Genomic DNA, 24824 nt, shown 5'->3' with positions numbered 1-24824 from the left:
CCTTCCTGCAACCCTCCCCTTTCCCCGTGGCTGTCCTCTCCTCCTGCCCCTTTCGGCCAAGAGAGGAAACTTGAGCCTGATGTGGTTTCTGCCCACACCCCGCCCCCACCTTGCTCCTGGCCAGCGGGGGCACACATGGCTCCGAGCCTCTCACAGCCCTCCTTTTCAGCCCAGGAGTCCAGCCAGGTCTGTGTTTCTCCCATGCGTTTGATGAATTCCAACTTGATGGTCCCCTCGAACATGACCTTTAAACTTTATACAGGTTATCGTCGCCTTGTGTCCCCACGGCTCTCCTAGGGATGGGGAAACTGAGTCATATCAAGGTGGAAGACAGCTGAAGGTAAGGACCAGGTGTCTAGCTTACCAGCTGTCTAGGCAGATGGACGTTTAGGGCATAGCCTTCATTTAAGGAAAACCTGGACTCTGGGAACAAGGGCAGGGGAACTATTTGGAGGAGGAGGGGCAGCTGGCTGCTTTGATGTGTCCTTTCACCTGTAGCCTTCTCCCCTCCCCCCTCAGCCTCAGATGTCCTAGGACAAAGGCCTCTTTCTTGGCCAGGTTTTTGTCACTGTGTGAGGGGAGTTAGGTGGGGGGCCGCCCAGCAAGGAGATTATTCACCTCCCTTAAAGGGGACCCCAGATGTCCTTTGTCCTTCTTTCTCTCAGGCAAAGCACCCCAGCCACATGGCACCCAACTCTGTTAGGCCAGTAAGTATCCTTATCTTTTTTTTTTTTTTTTTCCAGAAAGGAGTTCACTCTGTCTCCCAGGCTGGAGTGCAGTGGTGTGAACATGTTTCACTACAGTCTCAAACTCCCAGGCTTAAGCAATCCTCCCACCTCAGCCTCCCAAGTAGCTGGTTCGATAGGCCAGCGCCACCATGCCCAGCTAATTTTTTTTTTCTTTTTTTTTTTTTTTTGTAGAAGTGGTGTCTCACTATATTGCCTTGGCTGATGTTGAATTCTTGGGCTCAAGCAATCCTCCCACTTTGGCCTCCCAAAGCGCTAGGATTACAGGCATGAGCCACCTCACGCAGCCCACTTATTCATCTTTTTGCCTCCAAGCTACACAACCAAAGCCCCAGGTCAAACCCATCTTTCTCCAGAGACTATGAGAAAAGAGCCTTTCTTCCTCCTAATTTGTAATGGCTTTCAGCTCTATATGTCTAGCTTCAATCCTGACATCTGCAGCTTACATTTTTTCTTCTTACGGTGTTCAAGTTAAATGAGAAACATCTGAAGACTGGGGAAGCAGATAGGTGCCACTCTGAGGCAGGACTGGCATTCAACAAGCATGTTCTGATGGAATTGCGTTTACAGTTAAAATAATGAAAATGTTCTGTCCTACATGATAAAGGGCAGCTGTTGTGAGCCCTCTAAGTGGCCCCCACGACTCCACCAGCAGCCTAGTTCTTCTCTAAGATCCCCAACAACGCAGCAACACAACCATGGAAGTAAAGAGGCAATGCTAGTACCATAAGGAGTCTCCTGTGCTGCCTGCTTGTGCTGGAATTGGACAATGCCCATGCCAAACCTATGGTTAAATGCTTTGAATTCCATCCCTATTCCAGTAGATCATGACTGCACATGCATGATCAAGGTAGGACAGGAGGCAATCCAATGACTTCATTGCATGTTACATGTGGGTTCAGAATCTCTTGAGACTTGGGCATGAATCTGGGTCACATAGGTAGGCTCTCAGATATAATTCTCTCATTTGCATACTTATTTGGGCCACTTGGAGGGGATGAAGAATGGTAACAGTCACATTTGTGGCTGACTATATAATAATATCAGGTTACAGATAGTCAACAAACATTTATTGAATAAGAATTATCAGTTCAGTATACTGGTGTTGCATAGACAATTATGGATAACACAAGGCTCATCATTCATTCATTCAACAAATATTTATTGAGTGTCTACTATGTTTCACATCCCAGGAACACAAAGATGAGCAAGAGAGTCTGTATCTTCAGTCAAGTCTAGTCAGGGAATTACATTAATAAGGTGTATATAATAAAATAAAATAAAATAAAACAGGCCAGACACGGTGGCTCATGCCTATAATCCCAACACTTCGGGAGGCCAAGGCAGGCAGATCACCTGAGGTCAGGAGTTCAAGACCAGTCTAACCAACATAGTGAAACCCTGTCTCTACTACAAATACAAAAATTAGCCAGGTGTGGTAGCATGTGCCTGTAATTCCAGCTACTCAGGAGGCTGAGACAAGAGAATCGCTTGAACCCAGGAGGCAGAGGTTGCAGTGAGCTGAGATCATGCCACTGCACTACAACCTGGGTGACAGAGTGAGATTCTAGCTAAAAAAAAAAAAAAAAAAAAAAAAAAAATTGAATAAAAAAATAAAGGTATATATACAGTGCTATGGAGCAGAAGAGGAGATAAATTCTGCCAAGTGAAATTCAAGGAGGGCTTTACAGAGGAGATGACAATTAAGTTAGGCTGTGGAGAAAAGCTAGGAATTTCCCAGGCAGAGAAGGGGAAAAGAGTATTCCAAGCAAAGATTGAAGGCATGGAGGCATAAAATACAGAGCAATACTTTGGGTTTACTAGGTTGGCGTATGAGATGGAAAGTAGGAGAAGATAAGCCTGGAAAAATTTGACAAGGGCTAAGTTATACAATGTCTTGAGAGTCAATCTAGGGAGAGTATACTTTATCCTATAAACAATAGGGATTCATAGAAGTGTTTGAGGTCATCTACTACTTATTTGAGGGGACAGACAGAGTCAAGTAGGATGTTCTAAGTGAAGAGACAGCCTTCCTTCACTAAGTGGACTGGCTAGGTGGAGATGTCTCTCCCATCTCACCCTCACTCCTCTCCTACAGAAAAAGAGGACTTCACTGTGGTTCTCAGGCTGTGTCCTGCCTCCAGAACACCCTTTACAGCCCTCAAAGGAAGGGATGGTTCCTTAGCCCATTCCTCTCAGATTCCTGAAATCCAGACCAAACACCCTTCTACCTTAAGCCTCCTTTGTTTGATTTACAAATTGCAAAGCATTAGGAGCCAGCCTGAATGGGTTGGATAGTGCCTGTGACTTGGTAAAGCAGGGATGTCTAAGGTTTTCCTATCCTCAAGAGTCTCCCACTTCATCAAAGGTAGAAAGAGATGGAATACGATACGGAGAAAACCACGGCCACATATCTTTACTATTTTATCATTCTCCACGTATACTGCTAACCAACTCCCTGAAAGATTGACTTCTTGTCACACCTGGTCAACCCACCCCTACCCTCACCCTCATAACGTGTGTGTACACCACCAGCAGCAGCAGGTCAAGCCACAAGCAATGTTGCCAAACACCCCACTGAGTTATGCAACCAGCTTCCCGAGAAGGGCGGGGTGTGTAGAGGTGGAACCAGGGGAGGGCCATGGGTCCCAGAGGGAGCTGGCTGCCTTGCCTGCTTGCCTGCTGGTCTGACCGCAGTGGCCCCAGAGGGCGGGGGCAGGGCTGGCCCTTTATCAGTGCCCTGCAGTGTTGCACCCACCACCCCCTGGCTTCCTCTCTCAACAGACGGAAAGGGGAGGCAGCCACAGGGGGCAAGGGGAGGGCTGGGCGTTATCCTAGGCAGCAGAGCCGGGCGGTTACCCCAATGGTTGGGGGAGGTGGTGGAGGGGTCTGGGACCAAGGGAATAGCGAGGCCCTTCTTACTAAAGTAGCGAGGGGCCCTGTTATACACCGAGGCTCAGATGGTGGACTGGATTTCCTAAAGCATCTAACTCATTGCTCCTTGTGTTCCAGTTTGGGTAAGGATAGGATTTTAAAAAGTCTTTGAGGAGGTTTCTTTCCTCAGATAAGAATTTTTAGACGACTGACTCAGGAATTAAGGGGAGACTGAAGCCCATTCTCAGGACAAAAGGGTTTGGGACTTTCAAGGGAGTTGGATGCGACTGAGGTTCCCATACCCTGGCATCTAAGAATTATGCCCTTTAGCAGAGCCTAGTACTAACACCAAAATGGATGAAGGCTGATAGATAAGCCTAGCATAGTCCAGAAGAAATAATCCTACTTTAATTCTACTTTAATTCTACTTTATTTATTATTATTATCATTATTATTATTATTTTGAGATGGAGTCTTACTCTGTCACCCAGGGTGAAGTGCAATGGTGCGATCTCGGCTCACTACAGCCTCTGTCTCCCGGTTTCAAGGGATTCTCTTACCTCAGCCTCCCAAGTAGCTGGGATTACAGGCACCTGCCACCACGCCCGGCTAATTTTTGTATTTTTAGTAGAGACGGGGTTTCACCATGTTGGCCTGGGGCTTAATTCTAAATCTAGAAAGAGAAGAAGTTTCGTGGTGCATAATAAATCTTGAGTCTTAACACATGGGCTTGAAGCTAGGCACGGTGGCTCACACCTCTAATCCCAGCAGTTTGGGAGGCTGAGGCAGGAGAATCACTTGAGCCTAGGAGTTTGAGACTAGCCTGGGCAACATAGTGAGACCTTGGTTCTACAAAAAATTTTTAAAAATTTGGCCGGGCGTGGTGGCTCAAGCCTATAATCCCAGCACTTTGGGAGGCCGAGATGGGCGGATCACGAGGTCAGGAGATCGAGACCATCCTGGCTAACACGGTGAAACCCCGTCTCTACTAAAAAATACAAAAAACTACCCGGGTGAGGTGGCGGGCGCCTGTAGTCCCAGCTACTTGGGAGGCTGAGGCAGGAGAATGGTGTAAACCCGGGAGGAGGAGCTTGCAGTGAGCTGAGATCCGGCCACTGCACTCCAGCCTGGGCGACAGAGCGAAACTCCGTCTCAAAAAAAAAAAAAAAAAAATTAGCCGGGCATGATGGCGTGCACCTGTACTCCTAGCTGCTCAGGAGGCTGAGGTGAAAGGATGGCTTGAGCCAGGGAGGTTGAGGCTGCAGTAAGCTGTGATTGTGTCAGTGCACTCCAGCCTGGGTGATGGAGCAAAACCCTGTCTCAAAAAAATAAAATAGGCCGGGCGTGTTGGCTCACACCTGTAATCCCAGCACTTTGGGAGGCTGAGGCGAGCAGATCACTTGAGGTCAGGAGTTTGAGACCAGCCTGGCCAACATGGTGAAACCCCATCTCTACTAAAAATACAAAAATTAGCCGGGTGTAGTGGCACGTACCTGTAATACCAGCTACTCAGAAGGCTGAGGCAGAATAGCTTCAACCAGGAAGACAGAGGTTGCAGTGAGCCGAGATTGTGCCACTGCACTCCAGCCTGAGTGACAGAGCAATATTTCATAAATAAATAAATAAATAAATAAAATGAAATAAAAAGGCCGGGCGCAGTGGCTCACGCCTGTAATCCCAGCACTTTGGGAGGCCGAGACGGGCAGATCACGAGGTCAGGAGATCGAGACCATCCTGGCTAACACAGTGAAACCCCGTCTCTACTAAAAAAAATACAAAAAACTAGCCAAGCGAGGTGGCGGGCGCCTGTAGTCCCAGCTACTTGGGAGGCTGAGGCAGGAGAATGGCATAAACCCGGGAGGCGGAGCTTGCAGTGAGCTGAGATCCGGCCACTGCACTCCAGCCTGGGCGACAGAGCGAGACTCCGTCTCAAAAAAACAAAAGAAAACAAAACAAACAAAACAAAACAAAACAAAAAAAATCCTTGGGCTTCGTGTCGAGTGTGGTGGCTTGAACCTGTAGTGCCAGGTACTCAGGAGGCTGAGCCAGGGGGATCACTTGAGCCCAGGAGTGTGAGGTTACAGTGAACTGTACTCCAACCACTGTACTCCAGCCTAGGTGACAGAGCAAGACCCTATCTCTAAACAAACAAACAAACAAACTTGGGCTTGGGTCCTGGCATTTACTGGCTATGTAGCCTTGGGTAACCCAACCTTTCTGTTTTTTTTTTTTTTTTTTTTTTTTGACAGAGTTTTGCTCTTGCTGCCAGGCTGGAGTGCAATGGCACGATCTCAGCTCACTGCAACCTCCACTTCCTGGGTTCAAGCGATTCTCCTGCCTCAGCCTCCTGAGTAGCTGGGATTACGGGTGCGCACCAACATGCCCAGCTAATTTTCTGTATTTTTTTTTAGTAGAGATGCGGTTTTATCATATTGGTCAGGCTGGTCTCTAACACCTGACCTCAGGTGAGCCACCCGCCTCAGCCTCCCAAAGTGCAGGGATTACAGGTGTGGGCCACCAAGTCCGGCCAACCCAAAGCTTCTGAGCTTTATTTCCTCACCTGGAAAATGGAGACAATGATGAGAATGCCAACTTAGTGAAGTTGTTAGGAAGATAAAATGGGATCAATACAAAAATTAGTCTGTTACTTATTAGATGAAAGCTTAGATACCTGGAGGCCAGAGTGACCCAAGGGCTTGAGGAACTTCGAATGCCCTATCTGGAGGTCAGACTCTGGTAGAGAGATGCTTGGGACAAACTGAAGCCAGTGAAGAGCCTGATTCTGGGGGAGGGCAAGAGCTAGGCTGCACCAGTGTTGGTGGGGAGGAGTGGTGGCTAGACTTTCAGGAACTAGCTTGCAGGCCATGGCTCTCCCATCCCAGCACTACTGGGCGGGGCTAGTTCCAGCCACGCCATGGGCGCAGTGCCAGGCTTATGGGCTTCAGTCACCTTCCAGGAACCCCAGAACCTCCGCCCCACCTCACACTGTTGCAACCCTCTAAAGTGGGTGGAACTGCCTAGGAAGTCCCACCCTTTGCTCCTAGAGGATGGAAGGCCAGATCCCTGGCCGTTTACTAACTTCTTTTCATAGGCATCCTTCTCATTCCAGACCTCCATCTTTGCCCCTGCTGCTCCCCTCTACCTGGAATGCCTTCCTTGGCCCTTTCTACCAATCTGAGGCAATATGGAGTAGACGAGAGATCTGGGTTTGAGTCTTAGCTCAGCACCTAGCAGCGTGGACCTGGGCAAATTATCTAACCTCCTTTGAACCTCAATTTCCCCTTGGTAATGAGGGAGAACAGAGCTTCCATCACAGGTTGTGTAAGGGATCAGATGAAGCAATGCACATACAGTGCTTATACAGGAAATACATTAATGTTGGTTCCCTTCTTATAATCTACTCTCCAAGGAGAGTTCATTTCAAGCTCTAGGTCTACAACACTCTTTCTGGCTACTTTCGCACATACACATAGTCCTCTTTAATTTCTTTCTCTCTCTCTTTTTTTTTTTTTTTGAGACAGAGTATCACTCTTGTCACCCAGGCTGGAGTGCAGTGGTGCAATCTTAGCTCACTGCAACCTCTGCCTCCTGGGTTCAAGCAATTCTCTGCCTCAGCCACCTGAGTAGCTGGGATTACAGGTGCCCACCAACAGGCCTGGCTAATTTTTTGTATTTTTAGTAGAGATGGGGTTTCACCATCTTGGCCAGGCTGGTCTTGAACTCCTGACCTTGTGATCCACCTGCCTCGGCCTCCCGAAGTGCTGGGATTACAGGAGTGAGCCACCGTGCCCGACCAATTTTTGTAGAGATGGGGTTTCACCATGTTGGCCAGGCTGGTCTAACTCCTGACCTCAGGTGATCTACCACCCTCGGCCTCCCAAAGTGCTGGGATTATAGGCGTGAGCCACCACACCAGGCCATATTCCTCTTTTCTTTTTTTTTTTTTTTTTTTTGAGACGGAGTCTGGCTCTGTCGCCCAGGCTGGAGTGCAGTGGCCGGATCTCAGCTCACTGCAAGCTCCGCCTCCCGGGTTCACGCCATTCTCCTGCCTCAGCCTCCCGAGTAGCTGGGACTACAGGCGCCCGCCAGGTCGCCCGGCTAGTTTTTTGTATTTTTAGTAGAGACGGGGTTTCACCATGTTAGTCAGGATGGTCTTGATCTCCTGACCTCGTGATCCGCCCGTCTCGGCCTCCCAAAGTGCTGGGATTACAGGCTTGAGCCACCGCGCCCGGCCCATATTCCTCTTTTCTAAGTTATTTTGCAATTATATGTACCAGATAGTTAATAGCCTCATTTAAATATTTTTATATTTGGACCACATGATTTTGTGTGTCATTATATCATCCTATAATAGTATAACAGTAAAACGGTAATTTTTTTTTTTTTTTTACTAAAAAAATAAAATAGGCCAGGTGCGTTGGCTCACACCTGTAATCCCACACTTTGGGAGGCTGAGGCGAGCGGATCACTTGAGGTCAGGAGTTTGAGACCAGCCTGGCCAACGTGGTGAAACCCCGTCTCTACTAAAATTACAAAAATTAGCCGGGTGTAGTGGCACGCACCTGTAATACCAGCTACTCAGGAGGCTGAGGCAGGAGAATCGCTTGAACCAGGAAGACAGAGGTTGCAGTGAGCCGAGATCATGCCACTGGCAAAAATGATATTGAACAAAATTTGTCTCAGGCACCATAGTACAATGGCTGAGAGCATGAGTTCCAGAGTCAGAAATGCCGGCACTCAAATCTTGGCTCTGAAGATGGGAACAATGGACACTCAGGACCACTGATGGCAGGGAGGGCTGAAAAACTACCTATTGGGTACTATGCTCATTACCTGGGTGACAGGATCATTCATACCCCAAACTTCAGTGTCATGCAATATACCCATATGACAAACCTGTACCCTCTGAATTTAAATAAAAGTTGAGGCCAGGTAGGGTGGCTCATGCCTGTAATCCCAGCACTTTGAGAGGTCGAGGCAGGAGGATCCCTTAACTCAGTAGTTGAGACCAGCCTGTGAAACATCGTGGGACCCTTCTACAAAAGGGTTCTTCTACCAAAAAAAAAAATTATTTTTAATTAGCTAGGTGTGGCTGCATGCAACTGTAGTCCCAACTACTCAGAAGGCTGCAGTGGGAGGATTGTTTGAGCCTAGAAAGTCAAGGTTGTAGTAAGCTGTGATCATGCCACTGCACTCCAGACTGGGCAACAGAGAGAGACCCTGTCTAAAAAAATAATAATAAATTATTATTATTTTATTTTATTATTATTATTATTATTATTTGAGACAGAGTCTCACTCTGTCCCCCAGGCTGGAGTGCAGTGGTGTGATCTCGGCTTACTGAAAGCTCCGCCTCCCGGGTTCACGCCATTCTCCTGCTTCAGCCTCCCGAGTAGCTGGGACTACAGGCACCCGCCACCACGCCCAGCTAAATATTTGTATTTTTAGTAGAGACGGTGCTTTCACCGTGTTAGCCAGGATGGTCTCGATCTCCTGATCTCGTATTATCTGCCCTTCTCGGTTTCCCAAAGTGCTGGGATTACAGGCTTGAGCCACCGCGCCCGGTCTATTATTATTATATTTTGAGATGGAGTTTCACTCTTGATGCCCAGTCTGGAGTGCAATGGCATGATCTTGGCTTACCGCAACCTCCATATCCTGGGTTCAAGCGATTCTCCTGCCTCAGCCTCCCAAGTAGCTGGGATTACAGGCATGCGCCACGATATCCGGCTAATTATGTATTTTTAGTACAGACGGGGTTTCTACATGTTGGTCAGGCTGGTCTCAAACTCCCAACCTCAGGTGATCCTCCCGCCTCAGCCTCCCAAAGTGCTGGGATTACAGGTGTGAGCCACCGAGCCTGGCCCTAGGTTTTTTATTTTTTTTAGAGTCAGGGTTTGACTCCGAGGCTGGAATGTAGTGGTGCTATCATAGCTCACTGCAACCTCAAACTCTTGGGCTCAAGTGATCTTCCCACCCCAGCCTCCCAAGAAACTGAGACTACAAGTGTGTGCCACCACACCAGGCTTCACTATGATGCCCAGGCTGGCCTCAGACTCCCAGACTCAAGCAATCGCCCAGTCCTGGCCTTCCAAAATGTTGGGATTACAGGTGTGAGTCACTGTGCCTGGCCTTTCATTTTTTAAATAATCCACTCACTCCCCTTCACATCCAGAACTATAAACTTGCAGACATTGTTAACTTCCTTGTTCCTCTTGCCCTCCATAGAACTTTCTGGAAAAAAATCCAATTCTAGTTAAATCCAACAATTCAGCTTCTCCATATATATACCTAGGTAGCTGAATATTGAAGGAGAAAATCTCAGAATCTGGCAAACTAGCATCACTTTAAATTTAAAGTGTGCGGTGGCTCACGCCTGTAATCCCAGCACTTTGGGAGGCCGAAGCGGGCAGATCACTTGAGATCAGGAGTTAGAGACCAGCCTGGACAACATGGTGAAACCCCGTCTCTACTAAAAATACAAAAATTAGCTGGGCGTGGTGGCGCAGGCCCATAATCCCAGCTATTTGGGAGGCTGAGGCAGGAGAATAGCGTGAACCTGGGAAGCAGAGCATGCAGTGAGCTGAGATTGTGCCACTGCACTCTAGTCTGGGCAACAGAGCAAGACTCTGTCTCAAAAAAACCCCAAAATAAATAAATAAAAAATAATGCCCCTAAAACTCAGCACTCCCAAATAATTCTATATTTCCCTGGTAAATTCTCTTTTCTACCCTGCATAATGGTTGTTTCACACCTTCTCTCTTCTAACATCTCCAATACCGCCTCCACTTCACTCTCAGCAGATGATCTTGCTTCATGTTTCATTGATAAAATAGATGCAATTAGATGAGACTGCCACATTTTTTACAATACCAAATCCACCAGTTTACTTGTATCTACTCCCACATGTATGGTCTTCTACCTTATCAAGGTGAAAGAAGGCAGCCGGGCACAGTGGCTCACGTCTGTAATCCCAGCACTTTGAGAGGCCTAAGCAGGTGGATCACCTGAGGTCAAGAGTTCGAGACCAGCCTGGCCAACATGGTAAAACCCTGTCTCTACTAAAAATACAAAACTTAGCCAGGCGTGGTGGTGCGTGCCTGTAATCCCAGCTACTCGGGAGGCTGAGGCAGGAGAATGGTGTAAACCCGGGAGGCAGAGCTTGCAGTGAGCTGAGATCCAGCCATTGCATTTCAGCCTGGGTGACAGACCGAGACTCCGTCTCAAAAAAAAAAAAAAAAAAAAGAAAGAAAGAAATATCCGTCTTCCTAAGGAAAGTCATCCCCTCACAGCTCTGGGAAGGGATGAAAAAAATTGGATTCCTCTGAGTGCATAGCTAACATTCAATTCTGCCCCCAGCAATGTTGTTCTCTATACAGGTTACTATGTTTGATGTAATCCTGAGGAAGGTTGATAAAGTAATTAAGAGGTAGGGATGGATCTTTAGGTGGCAGTCTAAGTAGTTCATCCAGGTAGCACTCCAACCTACTGGATGAAGGTTGCAACTACATAACCCTAGGAATCTTCCTTTTTGTGGTCTTAATTTTCATCATAGTCATATGTTGGGGAGACACCTCCTACACCTCAGAGACAAAACCAGACTGTTGTTAGGTTAGATGCCACGGCTGGGTGTGGTGGCTTACGCCTGTAATCCTAGCACTTTGGGAGGCTGAGGCAAAAGAATTGCTTGAGGCCAAGAGTTAGAGATCAACTTGGGAAACATAGCGAGATCTTGTATCTACAAAAAAATTTAAAAATTAGCCATCTGTGGTGGCGCACACCTGTAGTCCCAGCTACTTGGAGGCTGAGGTGCAAGGATCACTTGAACCCAGCAGGTTGAGGCTGCACTCCAGCCTAGACAACAGAGGTGTTTTTGTCTTAGAAAAAAAAAAAAAAAAAAAAAAAAGACACTGGGCGCAGTGGCTTACGCCTGTAATCCCAGCACTTTGGGAGGCCAAGGGGGGCGATCACCTGAGATTGGGAGTTCGAGACCAGCCTGACCAACATAGAGAAACCCCGTCTCTACTAAAAATACAAAATTAGCCTGGCATGGTGGCACATGCCTGTAATCCCAGCTACTCGGGAGGTTGAGGCAGGAGAATCGCTTGAACCCGGGAGGCGGTGGTTGCAGTGAGCGGAGATTGCACCATTGCACTCAAGCCTGAGCAACAAGAGCAAAACTCAGTCTCAAAACAAAACCAAAAAAACACGATGTCACCCTTCTATTGTCTCCCCAAGACCTGATTTTGTGGAGAGGATTCGCCCACATCTCCAGGTCAACAGCTGTAGTTGCCCCAACTCTGCTGTGATGACCACTGTGCTGTTTTCTATTACGCAGTGGCTGGAGTAGAAGCAATCTATGATTGCTATAGTAAAAGCCAAAGCAAGCCCTGGGTTGGGAGTTAGTGTCTAGAGCCTTATCTAATTGAATTGTGTGGCCCTAGGCGATTTGCATTGCTTTTCTGAGTCTGCTTCCACTGCAGAATGGAAAAACCAAGCAAAAAATTCCTTGCACTGTCTCTTCTGAGCATATGAAACAAGGTTCCTTCCACACCTGGGTTGATTAGACTATCAAGGATAGAAACATCAAGCCTGTAATCCCAGCACTTTGGGAGGCCGAGACAGGCGGATCACGAGGTCAGGAGATCGAGACCATCCTGGCTAACCTGGTGAAACCCCGTCTCTACTAAAAAATACAAAAAACTAGCCAGGTGAGGTGGCGGGCGCCTGTAGTCCCAGCTACTCGGGAGGCTGAGGCAGGAGAATGGCGTGAACCCGGGAGGCAGAGCTTGCAGTGAGCTGAGATCCAGCCACTGCACTCCAGCCTGGGCGATAGAACGAGACTCTATCTCAAAAAAAAAAAAAAGGGATAGAAACATTGCTAACTTTAGGCCAGGCGCGGTGGCTCACGCCTGTAATCCCAGCACTTTTGGAGGTCGAGGCAGGCAGATCACGAGGTCAGGAAATTGAGACCATCCTGGCTAACACGGTGAAACCCTGTCTCTACTAAAAATATGAAAAAATTAGCCGGGCATGGTGGCGGGTGCCTGTAGTCCCAGCTACTCAGGAGGCTGAGGCAGGAGAATGGTGTGAACCTGGGAGGCAGAGCTTGCAGCGCGCCAGCGCACCCCAGCCTGGGTGACAGAGCGAGACTCTGTCTCAAAAAAAAAAAAAAAAGAAAAAAGAAACATTGCTAAGTTTTTTTTCTCTAAGAACATTCAGGCTGGGCCCGCTGGCTTACGCCTGTAATCCCAGCACTTTGGGAGGCTGAGGTGGGTGGATCACCTGAGATCAGGACTTTGAGACCAACCTGGCCAACATGGTGAAACCCCATCTCTACCAAAAAACACAAAAATTGGCCAGATGCAGTGGTGTGTGCCTATAGTCCAGGCTACTAGGGAGGCTGAGGTGGGAGAATCCCTTGAACCAAGGCGGTCGAGGTTGCAGTGAGCCGAGATCGCATCACTGCACTCCAGCCTGGGCAACAGAGTAAGACCCTGTCTCAAAAAAAAAAAAAAAAGAAAGAAAGAAAGAAAGAAAGAAAAGAAACAAGGCTTGAATGCCCATGTCAATTTTGGTCAATTAATTCATCTTGGAAGAACTCGCTTATGCTGACCAAACTTAGAAGAATGTAACATATAAGCCACATGGTTAATTTACATATTTCTACATAAAACTTCCAGTGGCCTGGCCGGGCATGGTGGCTCAGGCCTGTAATAACAGCATTTTGGGAGGCCAAGGCAGGTGGATCACTTGAGGCCAGGAGTTTGAGACCAGTCCAGGCAACATGGTGAAACTCTGTCTCTACTAAAAATAAAAAATTAGCTGTGCGTGGTGGGGCACACCTGTAGTCCTAGCTACTTAGGAAATATTCATCTATTTTCAAACTGAAAATCACTTGAACCTGGGAGGCTGAGGTTGCAGTGAGCCGTGATTGCACCACTGCACTCCAGTCTGGGTGACAGACAGCAAGAGACTCTGTCTCACAAAGAGAGAGAGTGGGGGAGAGAGAGAGAGAGAGAGAGGAAGGAAGGAAGGAAAAAAGAAAAAGAAAGGGAGGGAGGAAAGAAAGAAGGAAACGGAGGAAGGAAGGAAGGAAAGAAAGAGAGAAAGAAAGGGGCCGGGCACGGTGGCTCAAGCCTGTAATCCCAGCACTTTGGGAGGCCGAGAGGGGCGGATCACGAGGTCAGGAGATGGAGATAATCCTGGCTAACACGGTGAAACCCCGTCTCTACTAAAAAATACAAAAAACTAGCCGGGCGAGGTGGCGGGTGCCTGTAGTCCCATCTACTCGGGAGGCTGAGGCAGGAGAATGGCGTAAACCCGGGAGGCGGAGCTTGCAGTGAGCGGAGATCGCGCCCAGCCCGGGCGACAGAGCCAGACTCCGTCTCAAAAAAAAAAAAAAAAAAAAAAAAAAAGGAAGAAAGAAAAGAAAGAAAGAAGAACAAAACAACCTCTCTGTACCACCTTTTTTTTTTTTTTTTTTTTTTTTGAGATGGAGTCTCGCTCTATTGCCCAGGCTGGAGTGCAGTGGCGCAATCTCAGCTCACTGTAACCTCCACCTCCTGGGTTCAAGCGATTCTCCTCCCTCAGTCTCCTGAGTAGCTGGGATTACAAACACATGCCACCACACCCAGCTAATTTTTTGTATTTTTAGTAAAGACGGGATTTCACCGTGTTAGCCAGGATGGTCTTGATCTTCTGACCTCATGGTCCACCCACCTTGGCCTCCCAAAGTGCTGGGATTACAGGCGTGAGCCACCACACTTGGCCGTCTGTACCACTTTTAAATTTTGTTATTAAGAAATAGAGAAAAAAACCTTCCAGTGGCCCAGACAATCTTATTGGCTGATCAAAATGGTTGACTATTTTGGAAGACAAGTTTGATCATTAGAAGGTTGCTTAGTGAACAAGTGGAATTAGTTGGATAATTTTATTTTATTTTTTTGAGATGGAGTTTTGCTGTCACCCAAGCTGGAGTGCAGTGGTGCGATCTTGGTTCACTGCAACCTCCACCTCTCAGGTTCAAGCAATTCTCCTGCCTCAGCCTTCCGAGTAGCTGGGATTATAGGCGCCTGCCACCACCCTCGGTTAAGTTTTGTGTTTTTAGTAGAGACAGGTTTTTGCCATGTTGGCCAGGCTGATCTCGAACTCCTGACCTCAGGTAATCCACCCTCCTCGGCCTCCCAAAGTGCTAGGATTACAGGCATGAGCCACTGAGCTCACTCTAGTTGGAGAATTGTAATGACTAATAAAGCATACATCTTCTTTATACCGATATAAGATACTCATTTGTGTTGGACAAAGGGGTAATCTTCTTTCCTAAATGTCACTGGAGAAATAATGACAATTTTAGGGGTGGGGATTCTTTGCAGAGTACTTCGTTACTCCCCTTTCTATGAAGACAAGGTACGGCCGGGCGCGGTGGCTCAAGCCTGTAATCCCAGCGCTTTGGGAGGCCGAGACGGGCGGATCACGAGGTCAGAAGATCGAGACCATCCTGGCTAACATGGTGAAACCCCGTCTCTACTAAAAAATACAAAAAAAAAACTAGCCGGGTGAGGTGGCGGGCGCCTGTAGTCCCAGCTACTCGGGAGGCTGAGGCAGGAGAATGGCGTAAACCCGGGAGGCGGAGCTTGCAGTGAGCTGAGATCCGGCCACCGCACTCCAGCCCGGGCGACAGAGCGAGACTCCGTCTCAAAAAAAAAAAAAAAAAAAAAAAAAAAAAAAAAAAAAGAAGACAAGGTACAATTCAATTGATTGGGTTTCAGCTCTAGCCAAGTTAATATAATTGATTCTGTTTATATTCCCTTCAGCCATGTTATTATAATTGATTGGGTTAGAATTTGATTGTGTTAGGCCTCCAGCCATTTTACTTTGAGTGATTAGGTTGCTAGAACTTTAGATATGTTAATAGAATTATGCTTACCTGAAACTACACCAGATTATTTGCTACTTCTACAAATGGCTGATACCATCTATTATACTTTGAGTTTTCCTAATTTTTTTTTTTTTTTTTTTTTTTTTGAGATAGGGCCTCATTCTGTTGCCCAGGCTGCAGCGCAGTGTCGTGATCATGGCTCACTGAAGACTTTTTTTTTTTTTTTTTTTTTTGAGACGGAGTCTTGCTCTGCCGCCCAGGCTGGAGTGCAGTGGCCGGCTCTCAGCTCACTGCAAGCTCCGCCTCCCGGGTTCACGCCATTCTCCTGTCTCAGCCTCCCGAGTAGCTGGGACTACAGGCGCCCGCCTCGTCGCCCGGCTATTTTTTTGTATTTTTAGTAGAGACGGGGTTTCACCGTATTAGCCAGGACGGTCTCGATCTCCTGACCTCGTGATCCGCCCGTCTCGGCCTCCCAAAGTGCTGGGATTACAGGCTTGAGCCACCGCGCTCGGCCTCACTGAAGACTCTTAACTCCCAGGCTCAAGTGATCCTCCGGCTTCAGCCTCCCAAGAAACTGGGACTGCAGGCACATACCACCATGCTCAGCTGACTTTTCCTAATTTCATTTGTGCACAATCTTTGGGGGACGTTTTCTTACTGTTACTGTTTTGTGTCCATTGTAACCTGAAGAACTGCAATGAATTCCTAGTTGGTCTTTCTGCTTTCTGTCTCTTCAAATCCTTTCTGCACACACAACTGTCAAATTAATCATTTAAAAATTGCTTCCATAAACCTACAGAATAGAAGAAAATAATTGCAATTTTTGTACCTGATAAGGATCCAGTATCCAGAATATACAAAGAACTCTTACAATAATCTACTTAAAAGTGAATAAAGGACTTGAATAGACATTTCTCAAAAAAAGATATACAAGGCTGGGCACGGTGGCTCATGCCTATAATCCCAGCACTTTGGGAGGCCAATGCGGGCAGATCACGAGGTCAAGAGATCGAGACCATCCTGGTCAACAAGGTGAAACCCCGTCTCTACTAAAATACAAAAGTTAGCTGGCCGTGGTGGCACGTGCCTGTAATCTCAGCTACTGGAGAGGCTGAGGCAGGAGAATTGCTTGAACCCGGGAGTCGGAGGTTGCAGTGAGCTGAGATCATGCCACTGCACTCCAGCCTGGCAACAGGGTGAGACTCTGTCTCAAAAGAAAAAAAAAAAAAAGCCCGGGCGTGGTGGCTTATGCCTATAATCCCAGCACTTTGGGAGGCGGAGGCGGGCGGATCACCTGAGGTTGGGAGTTGGAGACCAGCCTTACCAACATGGTGAAACTCCACCTCTACTAAAAATACAAAATTAGCCAGCCATGGTGGCGTATGCCTGTAATCCCAGCTACTCGGGAGGCTGAGGCAGGAGAATTGCTTGAATCTGGGAGGCGGAGGTTGCCGTGAGCCGAGATTGCACCATTGCACTCCAGCCTGGGCAACAAGAACAAAACTCTGTCTCAAAAAAAAAAAGAAAAAAAAAGATATGCAAATAGGCAAACATATGAAAAGATGTGCAAATCATTAGTCGTTAGGGAGCTGGGCGCGGTGGCTCACACCTGTAATCCCAGCACTTTGGGAGGCCGAGGTGAGTGGATCACGAGGTCAGGAGATCAAGACCATCCTGGCTAACATGGTGAAACCCCGTCTCTACTAAAAATACAAAAAATTAGGCAGGAGTGGTGGCGGGCGCCTGTAGTCCCAGCTACTCGGAAGGCTGAAGCAGGAGAATGGCGTGAACCCGGGAGGCGGAGCTTGCAGTGGGCCGAGATCATGCCACTGCACTCCAGCCTGGGAGACAGAGTGGAAAAAAAAAATCGTTAGTCATTAGGGAAATGCAAAATCAAAATCATGAGACACCATGGTTTACAAACACCACTAGGATGGTCGTAAAGAAAACACAAAACCAAAAAACTCAGAAAATACCATGTGTTGGTGAGGATGTGGAGAGGAGAAATCAGAACCCTCAAACATTGTTGCTGGGAATGTAAAATGGTGCAGCCACTGTGGAAAATAATTTGGTAGTTCCTCAAGAAGTTAAACACAGGGCCTGGTGCAGTGGCTCACGCCTGTGATCCCAGTGCTTGGAAGCCCAAGGCAGGAGGATCACTTGAGATCAGGATTTCAAGATCATCCTGGGCAACAAAGCAAGAGTCCATCTCTATAAAGAATTTTTTTTTTTTTTTTTGAGACAGAGTCTCACTCTGTTGCCCAGGCTAGAGTGCAATGGCGCAATCTTGGTTCACTGCAACCTCTGCCTCCCAGGTTCAAGTGGTTCTCCTACCTCAGCCTCCCGAGTAGCTGGGATTATGCTACTTCCACCATCATGACCCACTAATTTTTGTATTTTTATAGATATAGAGTTTCTCCATGTTGGCCAGGCTGGTCTTGAACCTCAGGTGATCCGCCTGCCTTGGCCTCCCAAAAGTGCTGGGATTACAGGCGTGAGCCACTGCGCCGGCCTACAAAAAATAATTTTATAAAAAATTAGCCAAGTGTGCTAGTGCACACCTGTGGTCCCAGGTACATGGGAGGCTGAGGCTGAAGGATTGCTTGAGACCAGGAGGTTGAGGCTGAAGGATTGCTTGAGACCAGGATGTTGAGGCTGCAGTGAGCCGTCTCCTCGCCACTGCACTCCAGCCTGGAAAACAAAAACAAAAAAGCAAAAAAACAAAACAAAGCAAAACAAAAAACAAAGTCCCAAAAAGAAGTAAAACAGGCCGGGAGTGATGGTTCACACCTGTAATCCCAGAACTTTGGGAGGCTGAGGTGGGCGGATCACCTGAGTTCAGGAGTTCCAGACCAGCCTGGCCAACATGGTGAAACCCTGTCTCTGCTAAAAACACAAAAATTAGCTGGGAGTGGTGGCATGCGCCTGTAATCCCAGCTACTCAGGAGGCTGAGGCAGGAGAATCACTTGAACCCTGGAGGCAGAGGTTGCAAAGAGCCAAGATCCCACCACTGGACTCCAACCTGGGCGACAGAGTGAGACTCTGTCTCAAAAAAAAAAGTAAAACATAGTTACCATATGACCCAGCAATTCCACTCCTAAATACATACCCATAATAATTGAAAATACCTGTGGCCGGGAGGAGTAACTCATGCCTGTAATCCCAGAATTTTGGGAGGTTGAGGTGGTTGGATCACTTGAGGTCAGGTGTTCCAGATCAGCCTGACCAACATGGTGAAACCCTGTCTCTACTACAAATTAAAAAAAAAAAAAAGCTTGGTGTGGTGGTGTACACCTGTAATCCCAGCTACTGCAGAGGCTGGGGCAGTAGAATCGCTTGAACCCAGGAGGCAGAGGTTGCAGCGAGCTGAGATCTCACCACTGCACTCCAGTCTGGGTGATAGAACAAGACTCCATCTCAAAAAAAAAAAAAAGGAAGGATTCATGAATTTGCACGTCATCCTTGCGCAGGGACCATGCTAATCTCTGCATCATTCTAATTTTAGTGTATGTGCTGCTGAAGCCAGCACTATATATATATGTTTTTGAGGCGTAGTCTTGCTCTGTCACCCAGGCTGGAGTGCAGTGGCATGATCTCAGCTCACTGCAACTTCTGTCTCCTGGGTTCAAACCATTCTCCTGCCTCAACCTCCTTACAGGCGCACACCACCACGTCCAGCTAATTTTTGTATTTTTAGTAGAGATGGGGTTTCACCATGTTGGCCACGCTGGTCTCGAACTCCTGACCTTGTGATCTGCTTATCTTGGCCTCCCAAAATGCTGGGATTACAGGTGTGAGCCATCACGCCTGGCCTCTTTCTGTTACTTCTTTGGGGTGTCTCAATGAAATGTCCCCTTCTGAATAAGGTATTCCATGACCACCCTATTTAACTCTTCTTCCTTGTTTCTCTCTTCTCCCTAACATAAATGTACCATTTCAAATTGTGCAACACATAGCCCAGCACCCATGGCATGAGTCTATAGTCCCAGCAACTCAGGAGGCTGAGGTGGGAGGATCCCTTGAGCACAGGAATTGAAGTCCAGCCTAGAGAACAGAGTAAAACCTCATCTCTAAAAAAGAATATATATTGAATATATATGTAAAAGAATATATATATTCTTATATATATTTTTTATATATATATTCTTTTTTAGAAATATTTTCTTATATCTAAATATATATACACATATATATATAATAAATTGTTCAACGAAGTGGAATTGTCCACTAACCTCTTTTTCCATTTTGTTGTTCTCCATAATACTTATCACCTAACCTACTATATAGTTTACTTTTTTTTTTTTGTTTAAAGTGGGGTCTCACTCTGTCACCCAGGCTGGAGTGCAGTGGTGAGATCATGCAGCTCACTGCAGTCTTGACCTCCTGGGCTCAATCAATCTTTCAGCCTCAGCTCCTGGAGTAGCTGGGAATACATGCGCATGCCACCAAGCCCAGCTAATTTTTTATCTCTTTTAGAGATGAAGTCTTGCTATGTTGCCCAGGCTGGTCTCAAACTCCTGGCTTCAAGCAATCCTCCTGCCTCTGCCTTCCAAAATGTTGGGATTGCTGGTGTAAGCCACCCCTCACTGGCCTCAGTTTACTTATTTTTTTGGTTTATTGTCTGCTTCTACACATTACCCCAACCCTCCAGCTAGAATGCAAGTTACATGAGGGTAAACATACTTGTCTGTTCTGTTCACTGCATTATCCCCAGTGCTTACTGTAAGTGCCTGGCCCACAATTGGCATCAATAAATATTAATAGAATAGAATATAAACATTTACAGACATAATTATTCATAATTATAGTCTTTTGTGTGTGTGTGTGTGTGTGTGTGTTTTTTTTTTTTTTGAGGCAGAGTCTCGCTCTGTCGCCCGGACTGGAGTGCAGTGGCCAGATCTCAGCTCACTGCAAGCTCTGCCTCCCGGGTTTACGCCACTCTCCTGCCTCAGCCTCCCGAGTAGCTGGGACTACAGGCGCCGCCACCTCGCCCGGCTAGTTTTTTGTATTTTTAGTAGAGATGGGGTTTCAGCGTGTTAGCCAGGATGGTCTCGATCTCCTGACCTCGTGATCCGCCCGTCTCGGCCTCCCAAAGTGCTGGGATTACAGGCTTGAGCCACCGCGCCTGGCCTGTGTGTGTTTTTGAGATGGAGTTTTTGCTCTTGTAGCCCAGGCTAGAGTGCAATGGCACGATCTCGGCTCATTGCAACCTCCTTCTTCCAGATTCAAGTGATTCTCCTGCCTCAGCCTCCCGAGTAGCTATGATTACAGGCATGCACCACCATGTGTGGCTAATTTTTGTATTTCTAGTAAAGATGGGGTTTCACCATGTTGGCCAGGCTGGTCTGGAACTCCTGACCTCAGGTAATCCATCTGCCTCAGCCTTCCAAAGTGCTAGAATTTCAGGGGTGAGCCACCACGCCTCGCCTATAGTCTTATTTTTTTTAATAAAAAAATGAAATAATGACATATAAATTACTCTGCAACTTACTTTTGTCATTTAACACGCCATTGTTATTCTCCAGGTTAATGTATGTAGATCTAGCATTCTTTTTTTTTTTTTTTGAGATGGAGTTTTGCTCGTTTCCCAGGCTGGAGTACAATGGTGTGATCTTGGCTCATGGCAACCTCCTCTTCCTGGGTTCAAGCGATTCTCCTGCCTCAGCCTCCCAAGTAACTGGGATTACAGGTGCCCACCACCACGCCCAGCTAATTTTTGTATTTTTAGTAGAGACGGCAATTCACCATGTTGGCCAGGCTGGTCTCGAACTCCTGACCTCAGGTGATCTGCCTGCTTCTGTCTCCCAAAGTACTGGGATTACAAGTATGAGCCACTGCGCCCAGCCTAGTTGCATATTATTCCACAGTCTAGATGTACAATAATGTATTAACTCATTCCCCTATTGACAGATGTTATTTCTGGCCATTGTAAACAATTCTGTAATAAGCATTCTTAAATATGTATCATTAGGTATTGGACTGTGTTTTTATTTCTCTAGGAGAGGGTATATCCATGTTTAGTTTTACAGGATATTGCCAGAATACTTTCCAAAAGACTGTAACAATTCCAACTTCCACAATATCTGGTCCCTCTATGGCAGCTACCTAGGTTTGTTTTCAAGGTGTTTCGCAACCTGGACACAAAATACCTTTCCAATTTTATCTCTATTCTCTTCCATATTTCTTTCTTTGAATTCTGTTTCATGAAATCGATCCCTCAAAGATTTCCTATGCAATCTTTAAGACATTCTGCTAAGTGAAATAAGCTAGACGCAAACAGAAAAATATTGTATGATTCCATTTTATGAGGTACTAGAATAGTCAATTCATAGAGACAGAAAGTAGAGTAGTGGTTACCAGCTGCTGGGCACAGGAAATAATGGAGATTATTGGTTTTTAAATTTATTTTAATTTAATGAATGAATGAATTAATTAATTTTTGAGACGGAGTCTCGCTCTGTTACCCAGGCTGGAGTGCAGTGGTGCGATCTCAGCTCACTGCAACCTCTGCCTCCTGGGATCAAGCAATTCTCTGCCTCAGCCTCCGAGTAGCTGGGATTACAGGCACCTGCCACCATGCCCGGCTAATTTTTTGTGTTTTTAGTAGAGACAGGGTTTCACCGTTTTTGCCAAGCTGGTCTTGAACTCCTGACCTCATGATCCACCCACCTCAGCCTCCCAAAGTGAGCCACCGCGCCTGGCCTATTTTTATTTTTTTATAGAGATGGGAGTCTCACTATTTTGTCCAGGCTGGTCTCGAACTTCTGGCCTCAAGGCATCCACCCATCTTGGCCTCCCAAGTCTTGTGATTACAGTCATGAGCCACGGCACCTGGTCAATCATAGAATTTTAGTGTTAGGTAGGGCCCAGCTGGGCGTGGTGGCTCATGCCTGTAATTCCAGCACTTTGGGAGGCCGAGGCAGGCAGATCACCTGAGGTTGGGAGTTCGAGACCAACCTGACCAACATGGAGAAACCCCATATCTACAAAAAAAAAACAAAATTAGCCACGCCTGGTGGCGTATGCCTGTAATCCCAGCTACTCGGGAGGCTGAGACAGGAGAATCGCTTGAACCCGGGAAACGGAGGTTGCAGTGAGCCAACAGCGTGCCATTGCACTCCAGCCTGGGCAACAAGAGTGAGACTCCGTCTCAAAAAAGAAAAAAAAAAAAGGTAGGGCCCTAGAAAGCTCTGGTCTGAACCTCTCCCCTTTCCAGAAGTGACAACTATAGTCCATCCAAAGAGGGTACAGAGACTTGCAGAGTTATTTCACTGATTAAAGCAAAGTCACAACAATAACTAATGTCTCTAATTCAGTCAATTGTCTTCCCCACACAGCACAATTACCCCAACAGGCTGGAGAACTAAGAATAAAGAGATCTTCTGGAACAATATCTGACTTAACATTTGTCAGTTACTCCACAGAAAAAAGAGCCAACCATCCCCATGAACCAACCATACCACAGTTTTCCTCCCTATGGTCTTTGTAGAACATCTGGCACTGATGTAGAGTCCTTGAGGTAGGACTGGGATGCAAGAGAGGCGGTACAACAAATTAGAGTAGTGGACTTTGTATAAAAACGTGGTTTAGAGTCTCCTGTGCTCAAACATATGGCTGCTAAAATAGTTCTATAGCCTTAAGCAAATTATTTAACTGCTCTAAGCTCCACGTTGCTCATCTGTAAAATGGGTTTAATAATCTACTTCATAAGGATTTTTTTTTTTTTTAGACGGAGTCTCACTCTGTCACCCAGGCTGGAGTGCAGTGTGCAGTCCCGGCTCACTACAACCTCCGCCCTCCAAGTTCAAGAGATTCTCCTGCCTCAGCCTCCCAAGTAGCTGGGATTATAAGTGCCTGCCACTGTGCCCAGCTAATTTTTTGTATTTTTAATAGAGACGGGGTTTCACCATCTTGTCCATGCTGGTCTTGAACTCCTGACCTCATGATTCACCCGCCTCGGCCTCCCAAAGTGCTGAGATTACAGGCGTAAGCCACCGCTCCCAGCCGGGATTTTTTTTTTTTTTTTTTTTTTTTTTTTTTTTGGGATGGAGTTTCGCTCTTGTTGCTGAGGCTGGAGTGCAATGGCAGGATCTCAGCTCATTGCAACCTCCGCCTCCCAGGTTCAAGCGATTCTCCTGCCTTAGTCTCCAGAGTAGCTGGGATTACAGGTGCCTGCCACCACACCTAGCTAATTTTTGTATTTTTGTTAGAGACGGGGTTTCACCGTGTTGGCTAGTCTGGTCTCAAACTCCTGACCTCAGGTGATCTGCCCGCCTCGGCCTCCCAAAGTGCTGGGATTACAGGCGTGAGCCACCACGCCCACCTATTTCATAAGGATTTTAAAAAATCTATTAAATAATGTATTTAAAGATTTAGCACCGTGCCTGGCACATAATAAGTGGTCAGTAAACGTTAGTATTATCATTAAACTGCCAAGCCAATGACAACCCACTGACTGTGACGCCAGGCACAGTAAATGTTTGAACAACTCTCCTTGAGGAATAAAAGGACAAGCCTTCACTTCTTACAGATATAAGGCTTAATGCCTGGGATTCCACCAGAAATTCACCTTCCTTCATAGTACATTGTAGCTCTATAATTTGCATTGTATTTTTTTCATTTTATCTTGTTTTTATATATAGACTGGGTCTCACTGTGTTGTCCACGCTGGAATGCAGTGGCTATTCACAGGCACAGTCACTGTATGCTACAGCCTCAAACTCCTGGGCTCAAGCATCCTCCTGCCTCAGCCCCTGGGGTAACTGGTACTACAGACACATGCCACAGGGCCCTTGTATTGTATTGTTTTATATGTTTCTTTGATTCTGCTCCGACTCTCAGAAAAATTCCTGGGTGGCTGGGGGCGGTGGCTTATGCCTGTAATCCCAGCACTTTGGGAGGCCAAGGCGGGTGGATCATCTGAGATCCGGAGTTGGAGACCAGCCTGGCCAATATGGCAAAACTCCGTCTCTACTAAAAGTACAAAAATTAGCCAGGGGTGGTGGGCACCTGTAATTCCAGCTACATGGGAGGCTGAGGCGGCAGGGAGAATCCTTTGAAACTGGGAGGCGGAGGTTACAGTGAGCCAAGATCACACCATTGCACTCCAGCCTGGGAGACAGAGAGAGACTCCATCTCAAAAAAAAAAAAAAAAAAAGAAAAAGAAAAAGAAAAATTCCTGGGTAAGTTTGGAATCTCTTCTTGGAGAGCTCCTAAGGACATAATTTTCAGAGATGAGGGAAAAAAATCCCTTTAGGACAATTAAGGCAATAGGTGTCCCTGCCCTAAGAGGAGTCAGGGATCAGGAAACCAAGGGATAGGG

At 46.9% G+C, this 24824-nt stretch overlaps 1 long non-coding RNA gene and 1 other non-coding gene across 2 annotated transcripts; one reads left to right on the top strand and one right to left on the bottom strand.

The window, feature by feature from the left end:
* The first annotated feature begins 45 nt into the window (after window positions 1–45).
* On the top strand, window positions 46–22887 carry LOC115899973. The gene is made up of 3 exons (XR_004059613.1): window positions 46–186; window positions 263–340; window positions 22840–22887. It is a non-coding gene; the product is annotated as an uncharacterized LOC115899973 (long non-coding RNA).
* Window positions 18928–19031, bottom strand: LOC115900118. Its single transcript, XR_004059798.1, has one exon. It is a non-coding gene; the product is annotated as a U6 spliceosomal RNA (small nuclear RNA).
* Window positions 22888–24824: the final 1937 nt, after the last annotated feature.

The sequence above is a fragment of the Rhinopithecus roxellana genome, chromosome 10 (assembly GCF_007565055.1).
Source record: "Rhinopithecus roxellana isolate Shanxi Qingling chromosome 10, ASM756505v1, whole genome shotgun sequence".
Taxonomy (NCBI): Eukaryota; Metazoa; Chordata; class Mammalia; order Primates; family Cercopithecidae; genus Rhinopithecus; species Rhinopithecus roxellana.
This window is presented reverse-complemented; position numbering and strand designations above follow the sequence as displayed.